The sequence below is a fragment of the Panthera tigris genome, chromosome C2 (assembly GCF_018350195.1).
Source record: "Panthera tigris isolate Pti1 chromosome C2, P.tigris_Pti1_mat1.1, whole genome shotgun sequence".
Classification (NCBI taxonomy): Eukaryota; Metazoa; Chordata; class Mammalia; order Carnivora; family Felidae; genus Panthera; species Panthera tigris.
In genome coordinates, this window is record NC_056668.1 from 49,127,524 (window position 1) to 49,153,262 (window position 25,739).

A 25,739-nucleotide genomic window follows, 5' to 3' on the forward strand; every position below is an offset into this window, starting at 1 on the left:
TTACATCATCAAACCGTATCAAATTGTATACTGTAAACATATGCTGTTTGTTATATGGGAATTATACCTCAAGCAACAACAGGAGCAGCAAAAAGAGTGTTGTGAAGATTCAGTGAGATGCTATGCATGTAATGCTGTAACTCCTGGTACGTAGTAAGAACTCCAAAAATTCTAATTTTTTAATGTTTATTTTTAAGAGAAAGACAGAGTGCAAGCAGGGGAAAGGCAGAGAGAGGGAGACACAGAATCTGAAGCAGGCTCCAGGCTCTGAGCTGTCAGCACAGAGCCTGACACGGGGCTCGAACTCACAAGCCAGGAAATCATGACCTAAGCTAAAGTCGGATGCTCAACCGACTGAGTCACCCAGGTGCCCCCAAAATTTTAGCTATTATTATTATTTAGTTTAGAGGAGGGAGTGTTAGAACAATAATTGTGAATTACTAAGGATCTTCTGAAAGAAATGCTGTTACATTTTTTCACAGTAGACACTGGATAAGAAAATAAGGAACAGATTTATTAAATATAGCACTTAATTAAATATAGTGCATAAAGGTATGATGCAATCAGGGTGTAGCTTGATAGTGTCTTTCTATTTTAGAGTAAGAGGTATGAAAGTCTTTCTTGTTCTTGGTATGTCAAGTTTGCTTCCTGAGTGGCCAGGATTCTATCATATTGGTTTTGGACATAGTAGCTGCTTAACAAATATTTGTCAGATTGAACTGAATTAATAATAATTTCATTTCCCTAATTCAGGGATCTGAAATTCATGGTCAAGTATACTTTGTAAGCTAATTAACCTCAACTCAACTTTGGAGATTCCTTGCCTCAAGACACTTAGTCTTTCTTCTCTGATGCAAAAGACTTAGGTAATGATAGACAGGAAGTAGTGACTTATGAGAACATGCCTGGGGAACTCCAGAAAGTATAGGGGGAAGTGTCTAGGAGAGGTGAGATTGGGTTGGGCTGGGGTTGGCAGGGTGCTTCTATTTCCCACGGTTTTCACACATTCTTTTATGAGTGTAGTAGACTCTTCGTTAAACAATCTACACTTGTGTTTTCTTTTTAGTTCTTATTCTTACTGGATTAGGAGCTAAGTACTAAGAAAGAAAATTCTTTCTTCCACACTGTGCCTACCCCTGAAGTTAGTCTTTCTTTAAACATGGCACTGAGTAACTTCATGCTGGTTGCATGGAAAGGTTTAAAAGCCACAGATGATTCCTTACACAGGTAGTTTTACAGAACATTATTGCCTTGAGAGTAAGCAAATTCCAAAGTATAATTGTTTGAAACTGGTCAAGTCCATCATCTAAGTGAGGATAGGACTGTACGTCTTTACTGTTCTTTCTTATACTGACAACAGCTGCCTGTGGTGTAGATTTTACTTACTAAAGAAATTTTCCTATTATAAAGGCAGTATAAGAATAGGAGACATTTCATATATAGCTAACATATGAAATATGCTAATTCCCATTAATCAGGGAAATGAAAGTCAAAATCAGGATGAGATACAATGATGTTGGCCAATTTTAATCTGATAATATCAAATGAGTGAGGGTATGGGGCAACAAGAACTTTTGTACCCTCTGGGTGGGAGTGTATGTAAAGTAATGCAACCACTTTGAAGACACTGTGGTATTGCCAAGTAAAATTGAGTTTGTATGTACTCTATGACTTGACAATTTTACTTCTAGTTTTACAACCTAAGGAAACTCTTCCTGCATGTGTGTAACCAGACCTAACAACAAGTAACAAAACTCCCAAAACAACCCAAATATTCACTGCAAGTAAAACAGAGAAATAAATTGAAGTGTATTCATATAATGGAGTACTATAGAGCAGTGAAAGTGAATGAACTATAGCCACATGCATCTCTAGGAGTAGATCTAGAATTGAGTGAAAGACGATAGTCCTAGAAGAATAGAATACATAAGTACAGGCTGAATTCCTTTTTGGACATGTTAGTGTGAAGTGTTTACTGAACACCCTTGTGGAAATACACACTTATGGGCAGAAATGTGAATTTTAAACTCAGGATTCAGGCAACACTTGGGTGACATTTGGTGGAGTGAAAGCTGAAGCCATTGGTGAGAATAACAAAGGAGAGATGTGAAGTGGGTGATGGTAACCACTGTGATGAACTGAATTTAGTGAGTGGAGTGATGAAATAGAAAAGAAGGTTAGAAATGTAGAAAAAAGAGAATATAGGATTAGAAGTTAAGGGAAGAGTCAGGACTAGACACATTATTTTCAGGGCTCTGTGTAAAATGAAAATATGAGACCCCTGTTAACAAATTATTAAGAATTTCAAAATGAAGATGGAAAAACCCTAAACTGAGCTGGGTCTTTCTAAGTGTATGACCTCATGTGACTGCAGATACTGCACACCTTTTTGGTGACTCTGGAAAGAGTTTTGGGGACGAGCCATCAATAGGGTCAAATACCTCAGGGAGACTGAGAAAGAGAAATGAGAAAAAAATGTAAGTCCTTTTTGCCCTTTTGATTGTGAAAGGACTACTCATTAAAGAGTATTTGGAAAAGCATAAAAATGTATAAAAAATGTCCTTAATTTGATTTCCTTACAAGTAACGTTTTAGTGTTTTCTTTTCCCTACTCACTTTCTAAGTGGACACATGCATTATATGACTAGTTGGTCACTGATGACCCTGAAGGGCTGACCATGTTGGTCAGATACACATAAGTGAGGAGTAAATGAAGTTGAAGTGGAAGCATAAAGCATAAACACTTTTCCAAGAAGCTTGGTGGTTGTAAAAGAATACAGAAAGGTGATACCTCATGAAGGTAGGAAGTTTGGAAAAGCCTTGTATGAGTGTGGGAGACCTGAGGAAGACTGCCAGAGAGAAAGATACGGGCATGATGATGGATAAGAAGACCCTCTTGGAGGAGTTGGGGAAGAAGTGGACATGTAATTAGCAGGAATGTCCATCTTTGAAAAAGGAGTAAAGGGGAGGATGGATTACACATGCTGAAAATTGAAGTACAGAGAAGGAAAACTGATTAAATTCACATCATGTAGAACACTATTAAGAAAAGAGAAGATAAAGAGGAGAGTAGATTTTGAGGTTAGTGATCACAGTTTGATAAGGCAAAAGTGATAAAGTCTCATTCAGAACTGAACTCTAAAATTGTGAACATCAGTGAAGGCCCCACTGAGGCCAGATGGTATGATTTTGGAATGACGACAAGTGACCCGAGTCAAGATTTTCTTCAAGTAGTATTCAGTAGCCTAATACATGAGCATTGAGAGTGAATGACAGAATTTGAGGAAGGATGGCACAAGGGGTTCTGGTTGTGTTCATGGGAGTAATACTAAAGTTTTTCATTATGAGAACCTGGAGTGGTAAGGAGGTGAGTAAAGGAGGAAATAGAAGAATGAACATGCTGAAAGCAGGATGAGGTGACTGAGCAGCCATTTCAGTAGATGTGAAAGGGGAGGAAGGATAGGTTGTGGGCAAAGAAAGGAAACTGAGATTTAAAAATCTTTCAAGGGAGCAATTCTGCAGAATAACAGATCCAGGGTAAGTGTGAGTGCTTCAGTAGAGGTGCAGAGATGGTATCAGAATGTTGAGGCTGGAGTGTGGCGAGGGCCGTCCCATATGGATACTGAGATTAACAAGACATTGCCATGAATGAGTCGGGAGAAGATGTAAGCCAGAGGCTAAGCTATCAAGAACAATACTGAGGGGTTCACAGGTTGCTAGAAAACAGCAGCGCAGAGGGAGCTGGGAGCCAGGGAAAAGTGTTTCAAAAAGCCAGGCGTTGCAGAGAGCCATGGTAGATTGATGGTATGGGAGTGGCTGAGAGGAAGTAAGAGTAAGTATGTTGCTTCCTAAATTGTGATGATTCTGAGGAATGGCAGGAGTAGATACTGCTGGAGAGTTTTGACCTGGTGTCAGGTCAAATTCAGGGGAGAAACAATCCAAGAGAAGGCTTAAGATGTATGTGAGCTAGTTCACAATCAATTAGATTCCACAGGGCACAATGTTGAGTGTTGATTTATAAATCTGGCTGTCTCTGGGAGTCCATTTCCATCTTCAATCTCTGTCTTTACAGCACCTCAATACAGCACTATTAAATACCCTCTTTATTTAATATTCTTCAGTCTTCAGTCTCCCAAATTTTCATTGCCTACCTGTGAGCTTGATGAGTCAAGAACAATTCTAGCAGAATCTGCCATAGAGATTGAATGGGTTGGCCAGAATAACAAAGAAAGTCAGTGTTGAATCTGGGGAAGGAAAAAACAATAACAAGGGACAATGGCAATGATGATAAGGAGCTCAAATCTCAAATTGTGATGAGCATAGATAGAGGAGTCTAGAACTCTCACACTTTGTTTCTCCCTTTAAAGTATTGGCAACAAACTGAAAATAAGGTTTTTGTAAGCATTTTATAGCATCTGTCTGCTGTCTTTGATGTTCATGGGAAACAAGTCCTTTTAATTATAGCAGTTGAAAACCAGAAATAACAAAGTAAGGAGAATGAGTTTTTGAACAGTTGTTAATTTTTACCTTGGGTTTATCTTTAAGCACCATCAGTTTATCCATCAGTGTTTGAATTACAGGCTACATCCCTCTTTATATTTGTCCTTTATTATTTTACACCAGGATGTTTTTGAGCATGGCTTCATAAAAATTTTCCAGCAATGCTATGCATCCTAGGAACAAGAACTGAGAAATTAGATGCAAGACTTTAACAAGGGTTGGGAATTAGTCATGTTTTCTATTTAAAAGAAGTTTAGATTGCTGGTTTGAATGAACTATAAAATACGAGCATTTTGAATTTATTAGGTTATAAAGTCTATGTCACCAAATGCAATGTCTTGAAATGTGGAGCCACTAGAAGAATATGTAAGTAGAAACAAATTGTGGAAGTCACAGGTAGATATGATTTGGCACAGGTGCTGGAACAAGATAAGGTTACTTGATAGCTTTCCCAGTAAAAGAGCAAACCACGGAACCTCTCCCTCCATATGCCAAATAAAAGTTAAACTTGTCAGTGCATTTCATATATACTTTTTACAGTGCTGCCAAATAGGATTTGTATAACTCTGTCAACAAAAGCAGATTTTTAATCTGCCAGTCAGCTATCAGCTTTTCAAGTGATTCTTGTTGGATTATTATGGGATAGACATTGAGCTGGAAAAAGGTTTATTTCCATTCCTGGAGGAATTTATAATCTAAGAGGACAAAGCACACAGACACACACAAATCAAAAATTGAGGAAGTTGCACTCATTAGGGACCTCTAACACATTGGTTTATTTACTCAGTGGGTTCCGAGAAACAGAGTCTTTCAGAGATTTCTGTTACATTTTGATTGTCTATATTGGAGGTCTAGTTTTACTGAATTTACTTTCCCATATTATTATTATTTTTTGTTAACTTTGGACTGACCATTTTTATCTTTAAGAAATCATGAAGTCATGGATTCTCAGAGCTTCCATAGATTCTGGAGACCATGTTCTAGAGAGGATGGCACTGAATTCCACAGGTGACATGACTGGCCTGGGACCTCATAGTCCTACCGGCCAGCACCAGAGGCAACACTCCCATAGCAATCCTCAGTAGCACTTAATATGTCACTTGGCTGTGCCTAGTGCAAGGGATAGGAGGTGTTGTGCTTCTGAGGCTGTAGAAGCAAGAGGGGGAGAAAGTGAAATTAAATCCTATTCGTCACTTAACTAGAAGAGGGAAACCAGATGCTGATGGAGGAAGCACCATAAAAAAGATACTGAGGACTGGTAGCCCTACATCCTTGATATGATTACAGTTTTAAGGAAGGAGGTTAAATTAATGGAAATTGGGAGAGTTATCAAGATTTGGTATTGGAATAAACACCATCAGTTACATATTAATAAAAAGCTACCAAAGTGTTGCCCTTTGGTATTTATTTTCTTTTTACATTGTTGGCTTTGAAATGTGTGTTTGGTATATTAATTACTCATATAGTTAAAAATAGAGTTCAGTTTTATGGTACTAAATAAGAAAAACAGACTTCTTTCCATTTCAGGTAAATTATACCTGAAGTATGGTTGGTGAAATGAAAACCAAGAGGCCTGACAGAGACACTGGGAAAAAACCATCTCTTGTTTGGTAAAACAGATAAAAGGAGACAAGGTGATTTTTACTACTCAGGCCATAAAGACATCAACTTCATCTTGTGACTTTTTTTTCTTTTAATTTGAGAGAGGGAGAGAGGAACAGCATATGCATGCACAAATTGCTGTGTGGGGGTGGGGGTGGGGGTAGGGGCAGAGGGAGAAAGAGAGAGAATCCCAAGCAGGCTCCACTCTCAGCACAGAGCCCAGTGCAGGGCTTGAACTCACAGTCCTGGGATCATGACCTAAGCTGAAATTAAGAGTCAGATGCTCAACTAACTGAGCCATTCAGGCACCCCTCATCTTGTGGCTTCTTACCTTAATTGCAGGCATAGTACATTTACATTAGGATGCAAATAATCTCTTGAATAATAATAGAAATATTAAAATTAGTAGCTATAATTTATTAAACACCTGCTATGCAGTAGATTTTTGTATCGTTTGCTCTGTATGCATTATCTTGTATCTTCACACCAACTACCCTGTGAGGTAGATCTTGGCACCTTTTTTTACACACTAGTCGCTTAGACTCAGGGGCCTTCAATGTTTGGTTCAAGATCAAGTAGCTAGTGGTTGAGCTCCATGGGCCGCAAAGCCAGCTTACTTCTGCGTCTCTGTTAAATCCTAAAATGTGACATGGTAACGGCAAGAACTACTTTCAAAGAGTTAATTATTTCAAATTCTTAACATCTGGTTCTGTAGGTAGTAAAAGAATGTGCCATCAAATATATCAGAGTCACTCTTTATGAGTTTATACAGGGAGAGGATAATATATCTTTTTTTCAAAGCATTCCTTTCTACCAAAAATGTTTGGAGACTAAGAAAAACCCTCAAAAGATTAAATAAAAATAGTTGATTATATACATGTGTAAGGTATATAAATGTAGGGTATAGGTATTTAAAAATGGATAAGAAAACAAAACAACTCTTCCAGGGTTGATTCTCTTTAAAATGTAAATATGACCTTCAAATTCTGGAGGTGGCTCTGGGTTTGCCATGCAAGGAGATGGGAACCTTCGGGCTGAAGATTACCTGCTGATACTAGAGGAGAAGTTGTGGAGAGGAAGGGTTAATTTTTAGTGAGATTCATTAATTAACCCGACAAATATTTACTAACAGCTTACTAGATGCCAGGCACTATTCCAGACGCTCAAGGTATAGTAGTGAGCATAGCAGACCAAAACCCCCACCTTTATGGAGCTTATATTTAGATCAGCTAGTTAATGAATTTGCAGAGGGGAAAAAAAAAGCAGTGCAGGGTGAGTTAATCTATTAGGGCTAGGGGAATAGCTGGCCAGAAGAGCCCAAATATTGTGGCCAGGTAGAGACAGATAAGAAATGGAATGTTGGAGCTAGGGGCTTGGGGGGCAGGAAATGCTGATGAAGATGAGGAGAACACTGCTTCAGGGCCTTGAATCAGGAAGTAGGTGCTGGACCCTAGGGGAAGGGCCAAGGAGAAGTTTTGGAGATAGGGTGTTGGAAAGCACAGATCAGACAGGGAGAGCTGGCACTTCCAAATATCTAAGGATGGGGAAAAGGACACCTCAGCTCTGAGGGAGGAAATAGGGACAATGGCGATCTTCCTAGAGAATGGCCATTGCCAAAATGCCTGAGCAACTTCTGGCTGTGTCATTCACCTGTATGGCATCTCTGCTCCTTAACTATTTGACAGGGATTGTCTTAGCATGTCTTCAGCCAGGACGTTATCTGCAGGTGGGTTTTCCTCACTGCCCAGCAGTCCACAGGGTGGGGCTAGAGAGACCCTCACATGGTCATGAGGAGGGAGTTAATGACTCACTTTCCCTCAACTGAAACCACATTGAGCCTCAGTGAAGGCTCATGTGGTTTTTTTACTGGAGAGTTTAGATAGTTTTCTCAAAGTTCTGTGGGTAAGGGGAGGAAATTGGGTGCCTTGCCCATGATATATCTCCAGAATTCCCTTGTTCTCTTCCTTCCACAAAGGCTCTCTGCTTAGGTTTTGGGGACAAAGAGGACTGTCCTACAGGGACAACCCTTTCTTAATGCTTCTCCCTTCTTTTATTTCCAGCATTTCTTTTCCTTTAACCCCTTTTCTTGGTATTTTTGACCCACCCACACTTACTTTTTCTGAGGACCCTTACTATTAATAACCAAATTTCTAGTCTCTCAGTCCTTTCTTGTAAATTGCAAATTTTGCAGCCTCAGGCATTACTGATTGTCAGTGCTTAACTTTATATTCTTTATATTCCTTTGAACGAGTACTCTAGTTAATATTGCTAACACAGTGTTCATGGATTCTATGGCCCTAAGTTACACTACAATGTGATCTCACACTGGCTGATGATAAATGATGTCTGCTTCAAATTGCTTCCCTCTAATTCTTAGATTCACCCCAACCCATAGGAGCAGGGAGAAGATGAGAGCTGGTTCAGATGACTCTACTACAGTAGCTTTGTAATCTGAATATACTCTGAACATCCACTGCTCCTTCTCTGGGGAGGTTCTATTATGTACTTGAATCCATCATCTGCTAGGCATCAGGAGAAAGGATGGCTGGAAAGGAATCAATGAAAAAGATTATGTGGAGGGAAGGTCTTGGATCAGTAATTGTTCTCTTAAATCTTGTGGGTAGTTTCCATGGAAGCTAACTTTAGGCAAAGATGAAAAGAGAAGGTGACTGGGTAACCTATAAGGCCACCTTCCCTAATAAAAGTTCCAGTCACGTGTTGAAGGACATGGAGTGTGGCTGCTCAGTTCACATGCCACTGGGCTCTCTCTGGAAGGAGGCAGTTAGGAGTGGGGTAGGGAGCCATCTTTTCTTGAATACCTACTGTGTGTTCAGAGCATTGTCAAATGCCATCTGTTTATTATTTCATCTAATTCTTACAAGAGTCCAGTGATGGGGCATTATATGAGCTCATTTTATGGTGAGGAAATAGATGTTTAGAACCACACCCAGGTACACAGCCAGGATGTGACAGAACCAGGATTTAAATGAGCCCTGAGCAACTTTGATGACAGTGGTACACCATGAGTACTCCGGGGTGTCTCCTAAAGATGGAATAACCTTGTTAGGGCTCACAATTCCTTCTAGCTCCTGGACATCTCTCCAGTCATGTGGTGATAGCTGTTACTCTAACAGTTTCCTGCTTGCTTTAAAAGTAAGGTTTTTATGCTCAAGGACAGTTAGGGGAAGTGTAGAAAAAACATTGCTTCCTTTGCTGTTCTGTTTTTCTTTTTGGTGGTTTTCTACCTTTATTTGACAATCAGTGGTTAGTCCTCATCCACATTAACTGTCTTCAGATTTTTGAAAGTGGTGACACACACATAACTAACCAACAAATAGAGCTTTTTGGTGAATCTTCATCCTCATTACATTTTCTGGGCAGCTGCACACAGATATGTGTGGAATATTCCTTATTCCTTCAGTCCAGACAGCTTTGTGAAGCCTGGTCTCAGTGTGCACATCTGAAGTTCCCATCTCCTCTGTGGCAAATTCCCAGATCTCTTTGAGTGTCCATGGGCCACACTTCTTGAAACCCACTCCATGGATGAATTTGTGAATGTCAATGGTGTGCTCTCTGGTCACTGCCTTGTTGATGGCAGAATGACCTTCCTTATTCTCATTACTCTTTGTGGGAGCCATTCTGCCGGGCCCTTGTTGGAAAGGATCTTAACACAGAGGTTAGAATTTGGTAGAATTGTATAGCAAACGTTCTCTCCTGCTACTCACCTCAGACCAGCCCTCTTTCTCCTGTTATGAAGTATTTTAAACCTTTAAAATACTTTTAGCAAGATAATTAACAAAAAGACCCTAGAAAAAGCAAGAGCATAATAGATAATAAAGAAAGCATGACAAAGGGGAGGGGATAGGTCAATAAATCATTGAGAGACTTGGTTATTTAAAACAAAATGCATTTGAAATCTAACCTCACAGTGTACACACACAAAAAAAATAATAAGAAATACCTTGAAAAATTAAATGCGAAAATTTTAAACTATAAAAAGATAGTAAAAGTGTCAGTAAATTTCTACTTGCATTTTAGCTGAGAAAAGTCTTTCTAAATACAAAAGCACTGAAAAAATTGCAAAGGAAAATTATTTAGAGTTCACTGTATACTTAAGTTTAAGATATAAACAATCAGAAAGGCAGTTAAAGGGTAAATAACACATTAGGAAAATATAAGAGACAAATATGATAGAGGAAGAGTTAGAAAGTCAAAGATACCACAGCTTTTATGATAGAAATGCTAAAGCAAGGCTTTATTTCTCCTGGTATAAATATGTTTTAAGATATGGCTCATTATTTCATATTGCTGAGATTTTTTGGGGGGGGGCTAATTATAAACAAGCCTTCTAATTTCAAGATGTACAAATCTGATATCCATGATATCTAGGTACCCATGGAAGTTCTTGAGTAATAAGTTAAGCAGTACAGATCTGAGAATGGGCCCTGTGTCAAGTTGCTTGAAAACTAACCAGGTAGGCATGGATCCCGAACCTGGGGGCATTAGGCAGCCAGTTCTAAGTCACTCAGCTATACTGGCAGCCAGCCCACGCTTCTTCATCAGTATTCACGGAGATTATGAGAGACAGAATGCCTTATGAAATCTAGATACACAATATTTGTGGAGTTCCTTGCTCTTTCACTAATTGAATTTTCAAAAATGGAAACGAACAGTCTCAACGACTTTGTGCATCTGTGATGCCTTCTGGTGAGCCATCGGTTTCCCTTTTTAAGTTCACAAACTATATGTTTATTAATGTCTTTGATAATATTGTCTGTTTTTAAGATTATTTATTTTGAAAGAGAGAGAGAGAGGATAAGGGACAGAGAGAGAGGGAGAGAGAATCCCAAGCAGGCTCTGTGCTGACAGCACAGAGTCCATCACGGGACTCATTCTCACCACCATGAGATCATGACCTGAGCTGAAACTAAGTCGGACCCTTAGCTGACTGAGCCACCAAGGCACCCCGATAATTTCATTATTTATATACAGTTTGTGGCTTCTAACTTCATTCTTTTTTTGAAAATGAGAACTGTAATTTGCTTTTCTTCAGTTGTCTGGCACAGCTCCCTCCCTGAATTTCCTTAAAAATTCTTGAGGTTCTTTCCCTTCCCATTTTTTCAAAATTAGAAAAAAAAAAAAAAGGGAAGCATAGGTGAATTACCAGTAAGTTCAAAGAACATTTTTTTAAGCTTGCATGTTTCTGATTGAATTACTATTTCCAGTGCTTGCTTCGACAGCACATATACTGAATTACTATTTCCAAAGGAGTGAGTTAGTATGTATATATGTTAGTGTGTGGGGAAGAGTTTTGGGGAGGAAGGAAGGGAAGAGAGAGAGACCAATGGCTTTCCTCTTGTCTCCTTTGGGCATCTGGGGTTCAGGAGAATGTTAGGGGAACAAAGCCCCATGAAAGGATCATATGGAATTAGAATGTTACTGTGTTGAGTTTACTCGTCACTTTTTCTTTCTCTGATTTTTATTGGGTTGAGTATAGATTTTTAATTTGGGAATCTTAAAGGAGGGAAAAGAATCTGCTGACTTCATCGAATTCTTTTCTATACTGCAAATCCTAGAGCATGTTGACTTCAAAACAAATTCAAACAGAAACAAGTTAAGCTAAATAAACAGACAAACCAAAAGTCCCCCAAAAAACGAATGGCTATTTTAGGCCACAAGGAGGATAAATAAAAGCTTGAATGCCTAAAACCTTCATTTTTGACAAAAATCGTTACAACCGAGGATGCTGCTGCCAAAATTTCAGAATGCCATAGGGCCCAGGAACTAACAATTTGGCTTTTTCCCAAGTTAAAAATTTCCTCTTTAAGTAAGATACAAATGAAAAAGACCACATCGTTTATATTTTTTGAAAATGCCACCACATTCTTTTTTTTTTTTTTTCAAATTGCAGCTAAATGCTATTTCATAAGCTTGACGTTATAAGGATTCTTCCTAAATTAAGCCCTGGGGTTTGCTATTTCAGGCTTCCTGCTCAGTGAGCCCCATGGCTTGTGACATTACTTCTGCTCTGTTTACCAATAGTGTGAGTCAGGGTTTGTGGTTGTGACAGAGTCAGCTCCACAGCGGTTTTATCTTCTCCAACTTTAGGGAAGATACCAATAGACTGGAAGGAAACTTGGAAGATCCAGTGGCCCTGACACATCATCTCTGCATGGTAACCTCTGTTCTAATGGAGCTTAGAAACTATAGGCTGGATGGTCATGAAGTATTTCTTTTATAAAATGGCACACAGTCATTACTTCACAGTTGAACTTTGGTATTGCCTGTTAACTCCTTTGCCTACAGTCTTCAACCCATTCAGCATATTGTCATCAGATGCATCAGAACCAAATCATGGTTCTGATTATCCAGATGGAGACATCCCTCAACTCTTAACCCAATTATATTTGCTTCCTGTATGGAAAAGTGATGAAAAAAATCATATGTCCACTTAATAATCATTGAAAATTTCTTGATTGGGAAAAGTTGATAGATAAATATTATTTCCTGGTAAATAAAACAGTTGCCTTCACAATAAGTCTTGGGGTGAGGGATATCCAAACAAGTAACCAACTCACAAAGTAATTTCAAATTTCATTGAGTTGACATTTGTTGAATTTATTTCAATTTATGTCCTGAATTTTCACAGAGAAAGCATTTTCAGTATAATCCACAATATGTGGACTCATAAGCAAAGCAAGAATATATGTACCACTAATGCTAAGTAAATTTGTATATTTTTTATTTAATTTAATTTATTTATTTTGAAATATAGAGTACGTGGGGTGGGAGGGGCTGAGAGAGAGGAAGAGAGGGGGAATCCCAAGGAGGTTCTGCACTGGAGCTGGATGGCGGGGCTCAAACTCACAAACCATGAGATCGTGACCCGAGCTGAAATCAAGAGTCAGATGCTTAACCGACTGAGTCATCAGATGCCCCTAAACTTGTATTGTATTAAACATTCCATAATGTTATCCTGAAAGGGAGAACTATTTCTTTAAGAAATTCTTATAAAATCTATTCAGTTGTGATGTAGAGAGCTAGTGCTCACCATATGTTATGTTTCCTTTCCTAGTCTCCTTTGCCATTAAGTTGGGGACATGTGACTAATTCTGGCCAGTGGACAATACTTAGAAGAGACATGTTTCTCTTGGGTGAAAGCACACTGGGAGGCCACACAGTCTAGATGGTACAGGCACAGGATGGTAGAACCTCTCTCAGCCTCCTGGGTGCAGGAGAGCATTCCGCAGACCAGTGCTGGGCAGGGAACTTGGGCAAGAAATAAACTTTTCATGATTTAAGGATTAACTAGTTACCCTATATAACCGAGCCTCTCCTAACTAATACAGAGGTGAAACAGTAAGTACCGAGTGGTAGGTACTCCTGCAACTGTATTGAAACAAATAAAATATGAATTCCTTTCTCCTTCTCCAGTGGTTTTCTGTGCCCTGGAGAATACCTGGCTTTTTGTTGATAGTCAGTTGAGATGTCCTGCTATTTCATCTGGAAGTCCTGGTCCTGAGTGTCTTCTGAACTGAGACTGAAGATGACCAAGCCCTTCAACACTGTGCCTTTCCTGATTGGCAGAGGCTGGCTGATGCTGGTCTAAAGAGCAGAACTGGTACTAGGCTCCTGCTCCTCCCCTTTCTGCCCTATCTTGTTATGAAAAAGCTGCCAGCTCTGAGCACTCGGTCATGTGCACCAATAATCACAACCCTCTGTTGATTAAAATTCGCCTGCCCCTTCTGAGTGCTTTCTCAAATCAGAGTCTCAAATTTTAGCCTGAATTTGTAATCTTATCCCAACTTCCCTTTCAAATCTTAGGCCTTACCCCAACTCTTCCAAACTGATTTACTTGGACTTCCTGGACATGTCTCCTTCCTCTGGATCTTTTATTCATATCAGATGAGATCAGGAACCTTCAGGGTGGTATGGCTGTAGACTCTCTTAGTGATATCATTGCTTCTGTCTAAATGTCTGCCTTCCATTTCAACTCCTACCTAGTCTTCAGGGAGCAACTCCAGTTTCACTTTGTTTCGAAACGATTCTTTGAACCATATTAAACTTTCTATAGATTCAAAATCCTTGTCTTTAATTCTAAAACCCAAGGAGCTCTGAAAACTGAAAGCTTTCAAATACCTGTTTTGGCAGCTAAACCCAGATTGATCTGAAGAAATTTGGAGACAAAACTTGAGCTGACTTGTCTTTATTTACCTGTAATTGTGATCTCACATAGTATACAAATTCATATTCTGTTTGATTTTGATGTGCTATCCTAGACCCTTCTGGGGCTATTATATAATATATAGTGATACCTGTCTACAATCTGAAACATTCTGAGTTCAGATAATCATTTGCCTCCAGGGGTTTTAGTAAAGAGATTTTAACTCTGTTATTATCTTTATGGAGAAAACACTATATCTCTGTTTTCAAATTTCATGATCTATCTGAATGCTTTAATAAAACTAACTTCTAGGGGTACCTGAGTGGCTCAGTCGGTTAAGCGTCTGACTTTGGCTCAGGTCATAATCTCATGGTTCATGAGTTCCAGCCCCACATTGGGCTTTGTGCTGACAGCTCAGAGCCTGGAGACTGCTTCAGAATCTGTGACTCCCTCTCTCTCTGGCCCTCCCCTGTTCATGCTCTGTCTCTGTCTCTCAAAAAAAATAAACATTAAAAAAACTAAAAAAAAACCCCTAACTTCTAGCATAGACTGAAATTTTTGATAACAAACAATATTCTTTTTTAGTTTTTGGGTATAAATTTCTAAAAGTGATGAATTCAGTTGCACAAAAATGTGCTGTCTTTATTTTCTATAAACTTGGTTTTTACCTCAAGCTCCTTCACCTGCAGAAAACATCAGGTAAATTCAATCAAATTAGTGATTAGTCAGTCATTTAAGGTTTTGAATTGGTCAGTTCCGGGAAGTAAGCCTGAAATTCCTGCTCCAGCCAAAGGGCCCACATTTAGCCACTTTTCTTGCTCCTTTTGAAGGCCCAGAAAGCTTTCAGACATTTCCCTGTGGCCCCTTGGGACCCAGATCTTGCAGTCCCTCTCTACCGGCACTGTTTTAACACTTCCGTTGCCATAACATATGGATGTGCGGTAAGTGTACTGAAGTCTGCATGAATTCTGTTGTTTCCTTGGTTTATGCGTGGGAAATGAGGCCCCAGACTTACTGGAGCTTTGATTATTCTTCCTTCTCCACTCTTAAGGGGTAGGAATGGAGGCAAGCAGTTGAAATGCCCATGTCTTCTCTGATTCCAGAAAGATTACTAATTAAAATTTCCTCTTCAGGTGACAAGGCAAGAATTCTTCTAAACTTACCAGTTTTTGATATTTAAGAAGCCACATCTCACAAAGCTACTGTATGTGACATGGATTTATAAACGTATACTTTGTGGCTCGAACTGTGTATAATTAGAACATATGTGACTAAAACTCTTTGCTGCTTGGCTATGATTGTTTTGGCTCTGACTCTTAGGAATTAAATATTATCTGATTAAGGCTAGAAGACCAAAAATATGTGGGAGGTGGGGTGGGTGGTGAGTACGTGGTTAACACGTTCGAAGTTCATTGTACTGTATGTGTATTCCCATTTAGCATTATTCAAATTCCAAACTGAATAAGCTGTCTCCTGTGCAAATGGAGGAGTTTTATGTATCCCTGGATAAGTGATTTTCAGACTGGTTTCAGGAAGCAGCTGAGGAACCTGTTGAGAAAGAATTTCTGCTAGTCCACTTCCCCCATGCTGGTCCTAAGCACATCACACACATTCATATTTGGTTCAGTCTTTCACGTCTTTTATATGCTGTGGATCTGTGTATGGTTTAAGTAAAGAGTGATGCTAGTCAAAAGATCTTGAAAACCCTTGCATCTAAATGGGATTATACAGAAGATTTTTCAAACACCTGGTTGCATTTAGTAATCCGTTTCACTTGTAATCAATCACTGCTTAACCAGAACCACCTTCCACTTTCGGCTGTGAGTGAACAATTCGATGGGAATCTTCTAAGTCCAGTGATGGAATCTCCTGGGTACTAATGCCCATGCCTGTATGTTTCAGGCTCTGGGAAGTTTAGTTGAAAAGACCTGCAGTCTGCTTCTTTTTAGTCGTTGCTCCCCCCACCCTTCCCTCCCATAGCCCCACCAAACCTTGGCTGTTTGTTTATGGGGCCGAGGGATAGAAAAGCTTTATCATTTTTACTGCTCTCTCTTTTCCTCTTGGGAGACACAGAATTAAACAAAAGAAGCCCTTCCCGTGCTCACTTGAGTATTCCCATTTCTGCTGGGAACAGACATGATCAGTTTCGATATTTTGGCCTGTTGCGTTGTAACTACTCATTCCTTGGCTCACATACCCCTCATTTGTCACCTGGAACCTTGTGCTAGCCTCCGAAGTGGCCCTCTTTCCTTTATTTCTCCTTGATCTTGCCCACTTCTAAAATGTCACTCAAGTGTTCTTTTTCTAAAATGTACAGCTAGCTATGTTACTCTTAAAAATTTAAAGATTTAAAAAGATTCTGTATTGACTTTGCATTTTTATGGGATATTAAAATTCTTTGCCTCGATAACCAGATATTTAATGATTACCAGCATGATACTGGTAATTAATGATTACTATGCATCCCGTGTGCAGTCAGTATGGTAAGACATTTCACTTACCATCATTTGCCCTTCACAACCACTCTTTGAGGTTAGTGGTTTTATCTCCATTTTCTAAAATGAAAAAGCTGAGCTGAGAGAGATGACTTTTCCCAAAAATAATGAATAGCAGGATTCCTCCCTTCACTGATCTTTCCTGTGACCCTGTGTATCTCAGACAGGGCAGTCTTCACTGAGAGCAGCACTGAAGCCTTCACCATAACCTGTCAGGCCTCCTTTCCCTCCTCATGCTGGGTCCCCTGCCTGCAATACGAAGAAATCTTATTCCTTGGTTGTCTTGAATTATGTCTCAAGATCCAGATCACTGGTTCCTTTCTCTGTTTTACCATTTTGTCCCTCAAGACACAGATACACCTTTCCTTGTGGACAAGTCATGTTGCCACATGGTGAATCCTAGGTATGAGACGTGTCTTCTACCTCATTCCTCATTCAGGGGCTATTAATTCCATCAGAAGATGATCATTTTAGGAAACTGAGGAAGAGTAGAATATAGAACTTTAGATTACTGTGGAGGTCCAACTGTAGATCATCTAATACCTGCTGATACTGTCCTTTATTTTTTTGATTTAATTTTAATTCTTTCAAAAGAAAGTTTAAAAAAATTTTCCTTGTTTACAAAAAAAGGGTTTTGCTATATTGAGATCAATGTAGTTGTACAAGGAGTTGCTTCTTATGTATTCAAACTTCCAACAGAGATTTCTCTTGTTTTCTAGCTGTGTTTTTTTTAATGAAAAAATTTTAATTGTAAAATACAAATAACATCAGATTTACCATTTTTATTTAAAAAAATTTTTTTAAATGTTTACTTATTGTTGAGAGAAAGAGAGAGACAGAGTGTGAGCAGGGGAGGGGCAGAGAGAGAAGGGGAGGACAGAGAATCTGAAACAGGCTCCAGGTTCTGAGCTGTCAGCACAGAGCCCGATGTGGGGCTTGAACCCATGAACTATGAGATCATGACTAAACCGAAGTCAGATGCTTAACCAACTGAGCCATCCATGCATCCCTACCATCTTCATTTTTAAGTATACAGTAGTGTTAAGTATATTCACATTATTGTGCAATCAATCTTCGGAACTATTAGAGCTTGTAAAACTGAAACTTTCTATATACTGAATAACTCCCCATCCCTTGTCCACCCCACACCCAGCTGGGCCTGAAAAACTACCACTCTACCTTTAGTTTCTATGAGTTTGACTATCCTAGGTACTTCATGTAAGTAGAATCATACAGTATTTTTCTGTGACTGGCATATTTCACTTAGCATTGTGTCCTCAAGTTTCATTCATGTTATAGTGTATGTCAGAATTCCCTTCCCTTTCAAGGCTGAATAATATTCCACTGTGTGTGTATGCCACATTTAGTCTGTCTACTCACCTGTCGAAGACACTTGGATTGCTTCTACCTTTTGGCTACTGTAAACAATACTGCTATGAACATGGGAGTGCAAATGTCTCTTTGAGATCCTACTTTCAGTTCTTTTGAACTCCACATCCTCCAACAGTTGTTACTTTCTGTTTTTGTTTGTTTGTTTTTTAAAAAGTCTTCCTGATGGGTGTGCTAGATGAGGCTTTGAATCAAGAGAAACTCTCTTTAAAAAGATTAGATACTTTGTACTACAGGCCTCCTTGACTCAAGGGTTACATATAATACATGATTGACAGTTATTATCCTCTTCTGTTTTAAGAAATAAAATCAATGTTTATTAAAAAAGCACAACTGAATAAATGACAACAACAACAACAACAACAACAACAACAACAACAACAACAAAAAGCTAAAATCTTTGTCCAAGCTAGTGACACTTGTGTGAAACCAGGCAGTTCAGCCACAAAACCACAGCCCATAAACTCCCCTCCTTCTGAAAGCATCTTCCCCTAGGAGCAGTCTGGGTGTCTAGGAGGAACTAAGCATTTTCTAGGATGATAGCCTTAGGAATCTGACTGATAAGGTATTAGTGATTGTCAAACTCCCCAGCTAAGGCAAGAGTTTCTGGGGGACAGGGGTTGTTCATGTATATTTTTGTATCCTCTTGTGCTTGACATTGTGCAAGTCCTGCACTAATTCATAAAAAAGTTACATGCTTGGTGTCTGCTATGCGGCAGTTGGCCATTCTGAGAGATACGGGGGACGTGGCAGTGAACAAAATAGACAAAATCTTTGCCCTCATGGACCATATAGTGGTAACTATAAGTACATAGGTGTACACACATATATGAATGCTATGGAAAAGCAAAGTGGGAAAGGAGAATAGTAACGGGCAAGAGGGGACAGTTACAGTTTGGCACTGGGTTCAAGGAAGGCTCACTGAGATGTGGCATTTGGCCAAACACTCAAAGGGAGTGAGGTATGCCGATTGCTTTCTAGGGGAAATGTATTCTAGGTAGAGAGGATAAGGGCAGAATGCCTGAAGTGGGAATGTGCTTGATGTGCTGGAGAAGAGCAGAAAGACCAGTGTGTCTAGAGCAGAGTGAGTGGGAGGTAGGAGAAGTGATCAGATCCATAACAGGGAGCCAGACTGCACAGGGCCTTGCAGCCATTGAAAGAAATTTTGTTTGGGAAGCCTTTGGGAGGAGAAAGGTTGGGTTCTGAACAGAAGAAAGACAAGATCTGACCTACCTTTCCATGGATCAATCTGGCTACTGTGTTGAGATTAGAATAAGAGCCAAGGGTGGAAGTAGACCCTCAAAAGATATTTATCGGTTGATGGAGATGGCGTTTGTGGTGTTTGGACTTGGGTGTTCTATGAAGATGATGGCAATGTTGGCAGCTTCACAAAATGGACCACACAAACTCGCCAGATGCCAGGCCTCAGCAGCCTGTTCACAGATTACCCAGGGGAGGAGGGCATGCTCCAGAGAGTGCAATCTGCTGTCTGTGACAATGGGCTAGGCACCTTCAGGAAGTGTCTGCTGTCTGCTTTGGGGTTGAGGCCGTCAGTCTAATGGAGGCCCTGTGATCTGAGCAACATGTTGAGGTTAGCAAAAGGGACAGTTGCCCACAGAGGAGCTCTTTGTTTCTGAGTGAATGGATCAGACCCACCTTTGAGAAATTTCTGCAGACCCTAGGTCTGAGAAAATTTGAGCAAAATGTCATTGGGTTTTCAGCAGGGGCCATGGGTGGTGGACCGCAGCTGGGTGGTTCCCACCAGAGAAATTCTTTATTCTTTCATTAGTGCTAATGAAACTCACCCTGGTGAAAGGAAATCACATGATGAGACCACAGGTATTTCACCGAAAGTGCTGCTCACTTGAGCTGTAAAGCTGCTTGTAACCTTTAATCTTGGGCTTATGCCTCAAGGAAATGAACCCAGAAGAAACAAACAGAAAGGTATTTGCACAGACATCTTTTGAATTTAAGAGGGCATTTAACTGAGGGCATTCCAAATGTTTGAGAAGAAAATACTAGTTAAACAAATAGTCAAAAGTGTTATTATAAGGAGGTAGAATGCTACAAAGAAGTAAAAGCTCTGGGGGTTTCTTTGGTATACTGAAAAGTACATTTTATATATATATATATATATATATATATATATATATATATATATATATATTTTGTTTTGGTTTTGTTTAGGTAAATAATGTGCAACACAAAATAGAATATTTGTACAGTTGTACCTATACCAAATATATGTACTCACTAACAAATGGATTTAGAAAAATGGAAATAGGGTTTACAAATGAATTTAGAGAAATGAAAATTGAGTTGAAGCTCATTGGTTCTTTTATGTAAAGTGAGTAGATTATAAGTATAAAAAATAAAGTCTCCAGAGGCAACTGGGAATAGGCATTAAAGGTAAAAAATAGCCTTTTATCCTCTTACACTATTTGGACCTTTATTACCATTCTGTCTCATTCAGTCCGATTTTCCCTCCTAAATATGGCCCATGCACACTGTGCTGAGGACACCGACCAAGAAGCAGATAAAGGTGAGAATCACTGATTGTTAGTCTTGAAAGCCCACCAAAGCAAGGTGGGAAATTCCTAGATCGCTCGTGTACTTGGTCAGTAATGAGTCGCCTGTGGTCCGAAGGCCATGTACAGCTTGGCCAACTCTAAGAACAACCCTGCCACTTGATTTCAGGACAAAAGATGAGAAAACTGCCTCTGGGTGACTACTTGGTAAACAAGCTGAGATATTTACATTGTGGCATTTAAAAGTAGTACCAAATTTTACTAGCAAAGTTCCTCTTTTGAGAAGATAGTTATATATATAAATACACACTTTTTTTCTCCAAGGCACTCAGTAAACTTGTTAAGAAAATTTCTGTGGGGCACCTAGGTGGCTCAATCAGTTAAGTGCCTGATTCTTGGTTTCAGCTCAGGTCATGATCTCATAGTTCCTGAATTCAAGCCCCACTTCAGGCTCTGTGCTGACAGTGTGGAGCCTGCTTGGGCTCTTTCTCTCCCTCTGCCTCGCTCCCCTTCTCGTGCTTTCTCTCTCTCTCTCTCTCTGTCTCAAATAAATAAATAAACTTAAAAAAACAAAACAAAAATGTTTTCTGTACTATTTAAAATATAGACCATCACAGATAGCAGGATTTGTAGTTAATTTTACTTTCTTCTTTAAATATTCCTGTATTATTTAAATTATTAAAAGCAAGGGATATATTATTTTTATAGCACAAGGTAAATTTGTTCTATTTGAAAGAAAAAATACTTAGTCAATATTTTTATTTTTCTTAAACTGGCCCGTATAAAGATTAATACATCAAACCACATAACATTAAAACTCACTCTGTGACAATACTTCTCAACCCCCATCGTAAGCGTTTTTTAAAGAAAGGTGACAAAGTGTTAGGGACTACCAGTTAGTATCTCTAATGTACAAAGATATTTTATAAATCACCAAGAAATGATGAGAAAAGTTCAGGAGCTATATATAGACAATTTACCATAGAAATGGCAATAACATGAATAAAGGGTTAAACTTCTTTGTGGTTAAATACAAATTAGGAGACCAACTATTGGTTTACATTTATTAGAGTGGGAAAGGTTAATTGCTAATATTCATTATTCAATACAGTCAGAGACTATAGGCATTTTCATACACACTGGTGAGAATTAAAATTGGTACAAATTGAGAACAATACTATTAAGGCTTTTTTTTTTTAGGGGTGCCTGCGTGGCTCAGTTGGTTAAGCGTCCCACTTCGGCTCAGGTCATGATCTCGCAGTTTGTGAGTTCGAGTCCCGCGTCGGGCTCCGTGCTGACAGCTTAGAGCCTGGAACCTGCTTTGGATTCTGTGTCTTCTCCTGTCTCTGCCCCTTCCATGCTCATGCTCTGTCTCTCTCTCTGTCTCTCAATAATAAATAAATAAATAAATAAATAAATAATAATAATAATAATAATAATAAATTAAAAAATTTAAAAATCCCAATCATGTTACTATTACCCATTTTGAGAAAGACCATTGCCAAAAAATGTGTGTTCTCCTGCAATCACATTTGACTCCTTTCGCCTCAGAGATAATCACTGCTTTAATTTTTTTTTAAATTTCTGTTTTACTTTATATTTTTAGCACGTATTTCTAGAAATACTATATTGCTTTTTTTGTTTTTGCCTGAGAAGCTCTGAACTCAGTCCATTCCTGCCTCAACCCTGTGGAAAGCAAGCCCTGCCCTCTGGAGGTCCCAGGAAGGCACAGGGGGTGTGCCCTTGAGAGAGGATGCCCAGATGCTGGTCCTGCCACCTGAGGGTGGGTAGTCACCCAGGTTGTCCTCGTCCATTTCTGCCCCTGGGAACACCAGCCCCAAAACTTCTAATATGAAAACCAAGGTGAAAGCTTTAACTTAACTGTTGTTTTTTTTTTTTCCCACCTGCCACTTGGACTCTGATTTTCCTTAGGTAAAATGTTTATTTTTGAAAAATCACCCACTTCTGCTCAGCACTCTTCTCATCCATTTCGGTCTTGATTCTTTGACACATTTGTATCTGAGGAATATTTCCTCACCTTGCCTGCCTCCCTGCCCATGATGACCTGGACAGGAGGCCCAGTTTGGAGTATGCATTGGCCTGGCATTGAAGAAGATGCTCAGATCCTCCCTTCTGGGCAGCTCCTGGACAACTTGGGTGGAAATGGTAGCTGTTCTTGACACACAGAAGGAGCTTCATAAGTGACTGCTGAGTGGGTGGAGGGATGCTCATTGTCTGGGCTTATCCACAAATGTGAAGTTCTGCCAACTTGTCCTAACTGGTACATTAAACTATGTTCATAGAGGTGTAGAAATAATAATGTTCATAGTACTGCTCAGTGCAAGTGAGCATGTACTCTGTACCAATTGGTACTCTGTGCCAATCTCTTTTAACGCTCATGACAACCTTATAAGGTGAGAGAATTTTACAGATGAGAGAATAGAGCCACAGAGAGGTAAAGCAATTGTACAAGGTCACAGAGCTAGTTGGTTGAAGAGCTGGGATTGCAAACTCAGTTCCTTTTGACTCCCCAGCCTGAACTTGTAACCACTATGGGATGCAATCTTCTCTCAGATCATTTGAATTCCTTTGGAATTAAAGGGTCTCATTACAGGAACTGTGGAGTAGCTTCCTTGGCTTCTCCATTCAGGGACTCTCTTTCCTCTGAAACTCCTGCCTGGAGCGCTCACTTGCCCCAAATCTCTTTTTGGTACTTCTCATGGACACATGTCTTGTTTCTCCTCTGCATTTTTGGAATTGTGAAGCAGAGGCCAAGGCTTCAACTCTGGGAGCACCAGTTATGCCCCGCGCATGCTTCCACTATAATCCTGATACAGGTGGTTTCCTCCTTCCCCCACACCGTGCCCCCTATTTTCAGTCCCAGCTCCCATACCACACTTGATGTGTTACTAATTTATTGTCATGAAATAAACTGCCCCCATATTTAGTGTCTTATAATCACAGCCATTATATTAGCTCATGATTCTGTGGTCAGCAATTTGGGTGGGATCCTCTGCTGGTATCCCCTGGAGTTACTTTGTTTCTGCAGGTATCTGGAATCTGAGCCAGGGCTGGATGCTGTAAGATGGACTTGCTCACAGTTGGAGCAGTCTCTCAGCTGGGTAGGCTCAGGGGACTCAGCAGGAACAGTTCTTTTCCACTGGCCTCTCCTCTGCCAGTAGGCTAGACTGGACTTCTTCAATTGGCAGTCTCAGGGCTGTGTTCCAAGGGATCCAGGCAGAAAGCATTTAATCCTTCCACATTCTGTTGGATATGGCAAGTAAAAAACCAGTCCAGATTCAATGAGTGGGGAAACTGAGTCTGCCTCTTTTGTTTTTAAAGACCTTTTGACCCCCTTCACCTGTTTCTCATACCTCTCACTCCCTGCTTCTGGCAACTACCAATCTGTTCTCTGTAACTATGAGCTTTTTTTTTTTTTTTAAATCCACAAATAAGAGAGATTATACAGTATTTATTTTTCTATGTCTAATTTACTTAGCGTAATGTCCTTGAGGTTCATCCATATTGTTACAAAAAGCAAGATTTCATCCTTTATTTATAGCTGAATAATATTCCACTGTGTACGCATGTATGTATATGTATGTATGTGTATATTTATATCACATTTTATTTATTCACTCATTGATGGACACTTAGGATATTTCCTTATCTTAGCTATTGTAAATAATGCTATAATGAACATGGAGGTGCATAAATATTTTCTAGTTTGGCGACACCAGTTTACATTCTCACCAGTGGAGCCCTTTTGTCCATATCCTCTCCAACAATTATTTCTTGTCTTTTTGATACTAGCTGTTCTAACAGGTGTGCAGTGATATCTCATTGTAGTTTTGATTTGCATTTCCCTGATGATTAGTGATATTGAGCATGTTGTCATCTACATAGTGGCCACATGCATGTCTTCTTTTGAAAAACATCTATTCAGATCTGCCCATTTTTAAATTGGATTGTTTTTTGCTTTTGAGTTGTATGATATTAGCATCTCATCAGATATATGATTTAAAAAATATTTTCTCCCATTCAGTAGGTTGCCTTTTCATTTTACTGGTGGTTTCTTTTGCTTATAAAAGCATTTTAATTTGATACAGTCCCACTTGTTTGTTTTTGCTTTTGTTGCTTTAGCTTTGGTGACAGATGAAAAACTCATTGCCAAGACCAATGTTAAGGAGTTTACCATCTATGTTTTCTTCTAGGAGTTTTATGGTTTCAGGTCTTACATTCAAGTCTTTAATCCACTTTGGGTTAATTTTTGTGTGTGGTGTAAGATAACGGTTAAGTTTCATTCTCTTGTGTGTGGCTGTCCAGTTTTCCCAACACCATTTATTGAAAAGACTATCTTTTTCCTATTGCATATTCTTGGCTCCTTTGTTATAAGTTAATTGACCATACATATGTAAGCTTATTCCTGGGATGTCTGTTCTATTCCACTGACCTATGCATCTATTTTTTTGTCAACACCATGCTGTTGTAATTACATAGCTTTGTAATATCGTTTGAAATCAGGGTGATTTCAAATCAGGATGCCTCCAGCTTCGTTTTTCTTTCTTAAGATTGCTTTGGCTATTCAGGTTATTTTATGATTCCATACAACTTTATGATTATTTATTCTATTTCTGTGAAAAATGCCATTGGGATTTTGATAGGAATTGCACTGAATTTGTAGATTTCTTTGAGTAGTATGAACATTTTAACAATATTGATTCTTCCAATCCATGAGCACAGACTATCTTTCTGTTTATTTGTGTCTTTAATTTCTTTTATTAATGTGTTATAGTTTTCAATAAACATTGTTATAGTCTGTGGTGTCACAGTCTTCTAAAAAGGTTATGTGAGTGTGTGTATTTTAAAGTAATAACTACTTGAGGCGCCTGGGTGGCTGAGTTGGTTAAGCGTCCGACTTCAACTCAGGTCATGATTTTGCAGTTTGTGGGTTTGAGTCCCGTGTGGGGCTCTGTGCTGACAGCTTGGAGCCTGGAGCCTGCTTTGTTTTCTGTGTCTCCTCCTCTCTCTGCCCCTCCCATGCTCATGTTCGGTCTCTTTC

At 39.3% G+C, this 25,739-nt stretch overlaps 1 protein-coding gene and 1 pseudogene across 5 annotated transcripts in view; one reads left to right on the top strand and one right to left on the bottom strand.

The window, feature by feature from the left end:
* Positions 1–25,739, top strand: part of ZPLD1 (zona pellucida like domain containing 1) — a 539,338-nt gene that overhangs the window by 112,763 nt on the left and 400,836 nt on the right. The gene's annotated exons all lie outside the window — the stretch shown is intronic.
* Positions 9,324–9,816, bottom strand: LOC102961919 (annotated as a pseudogene).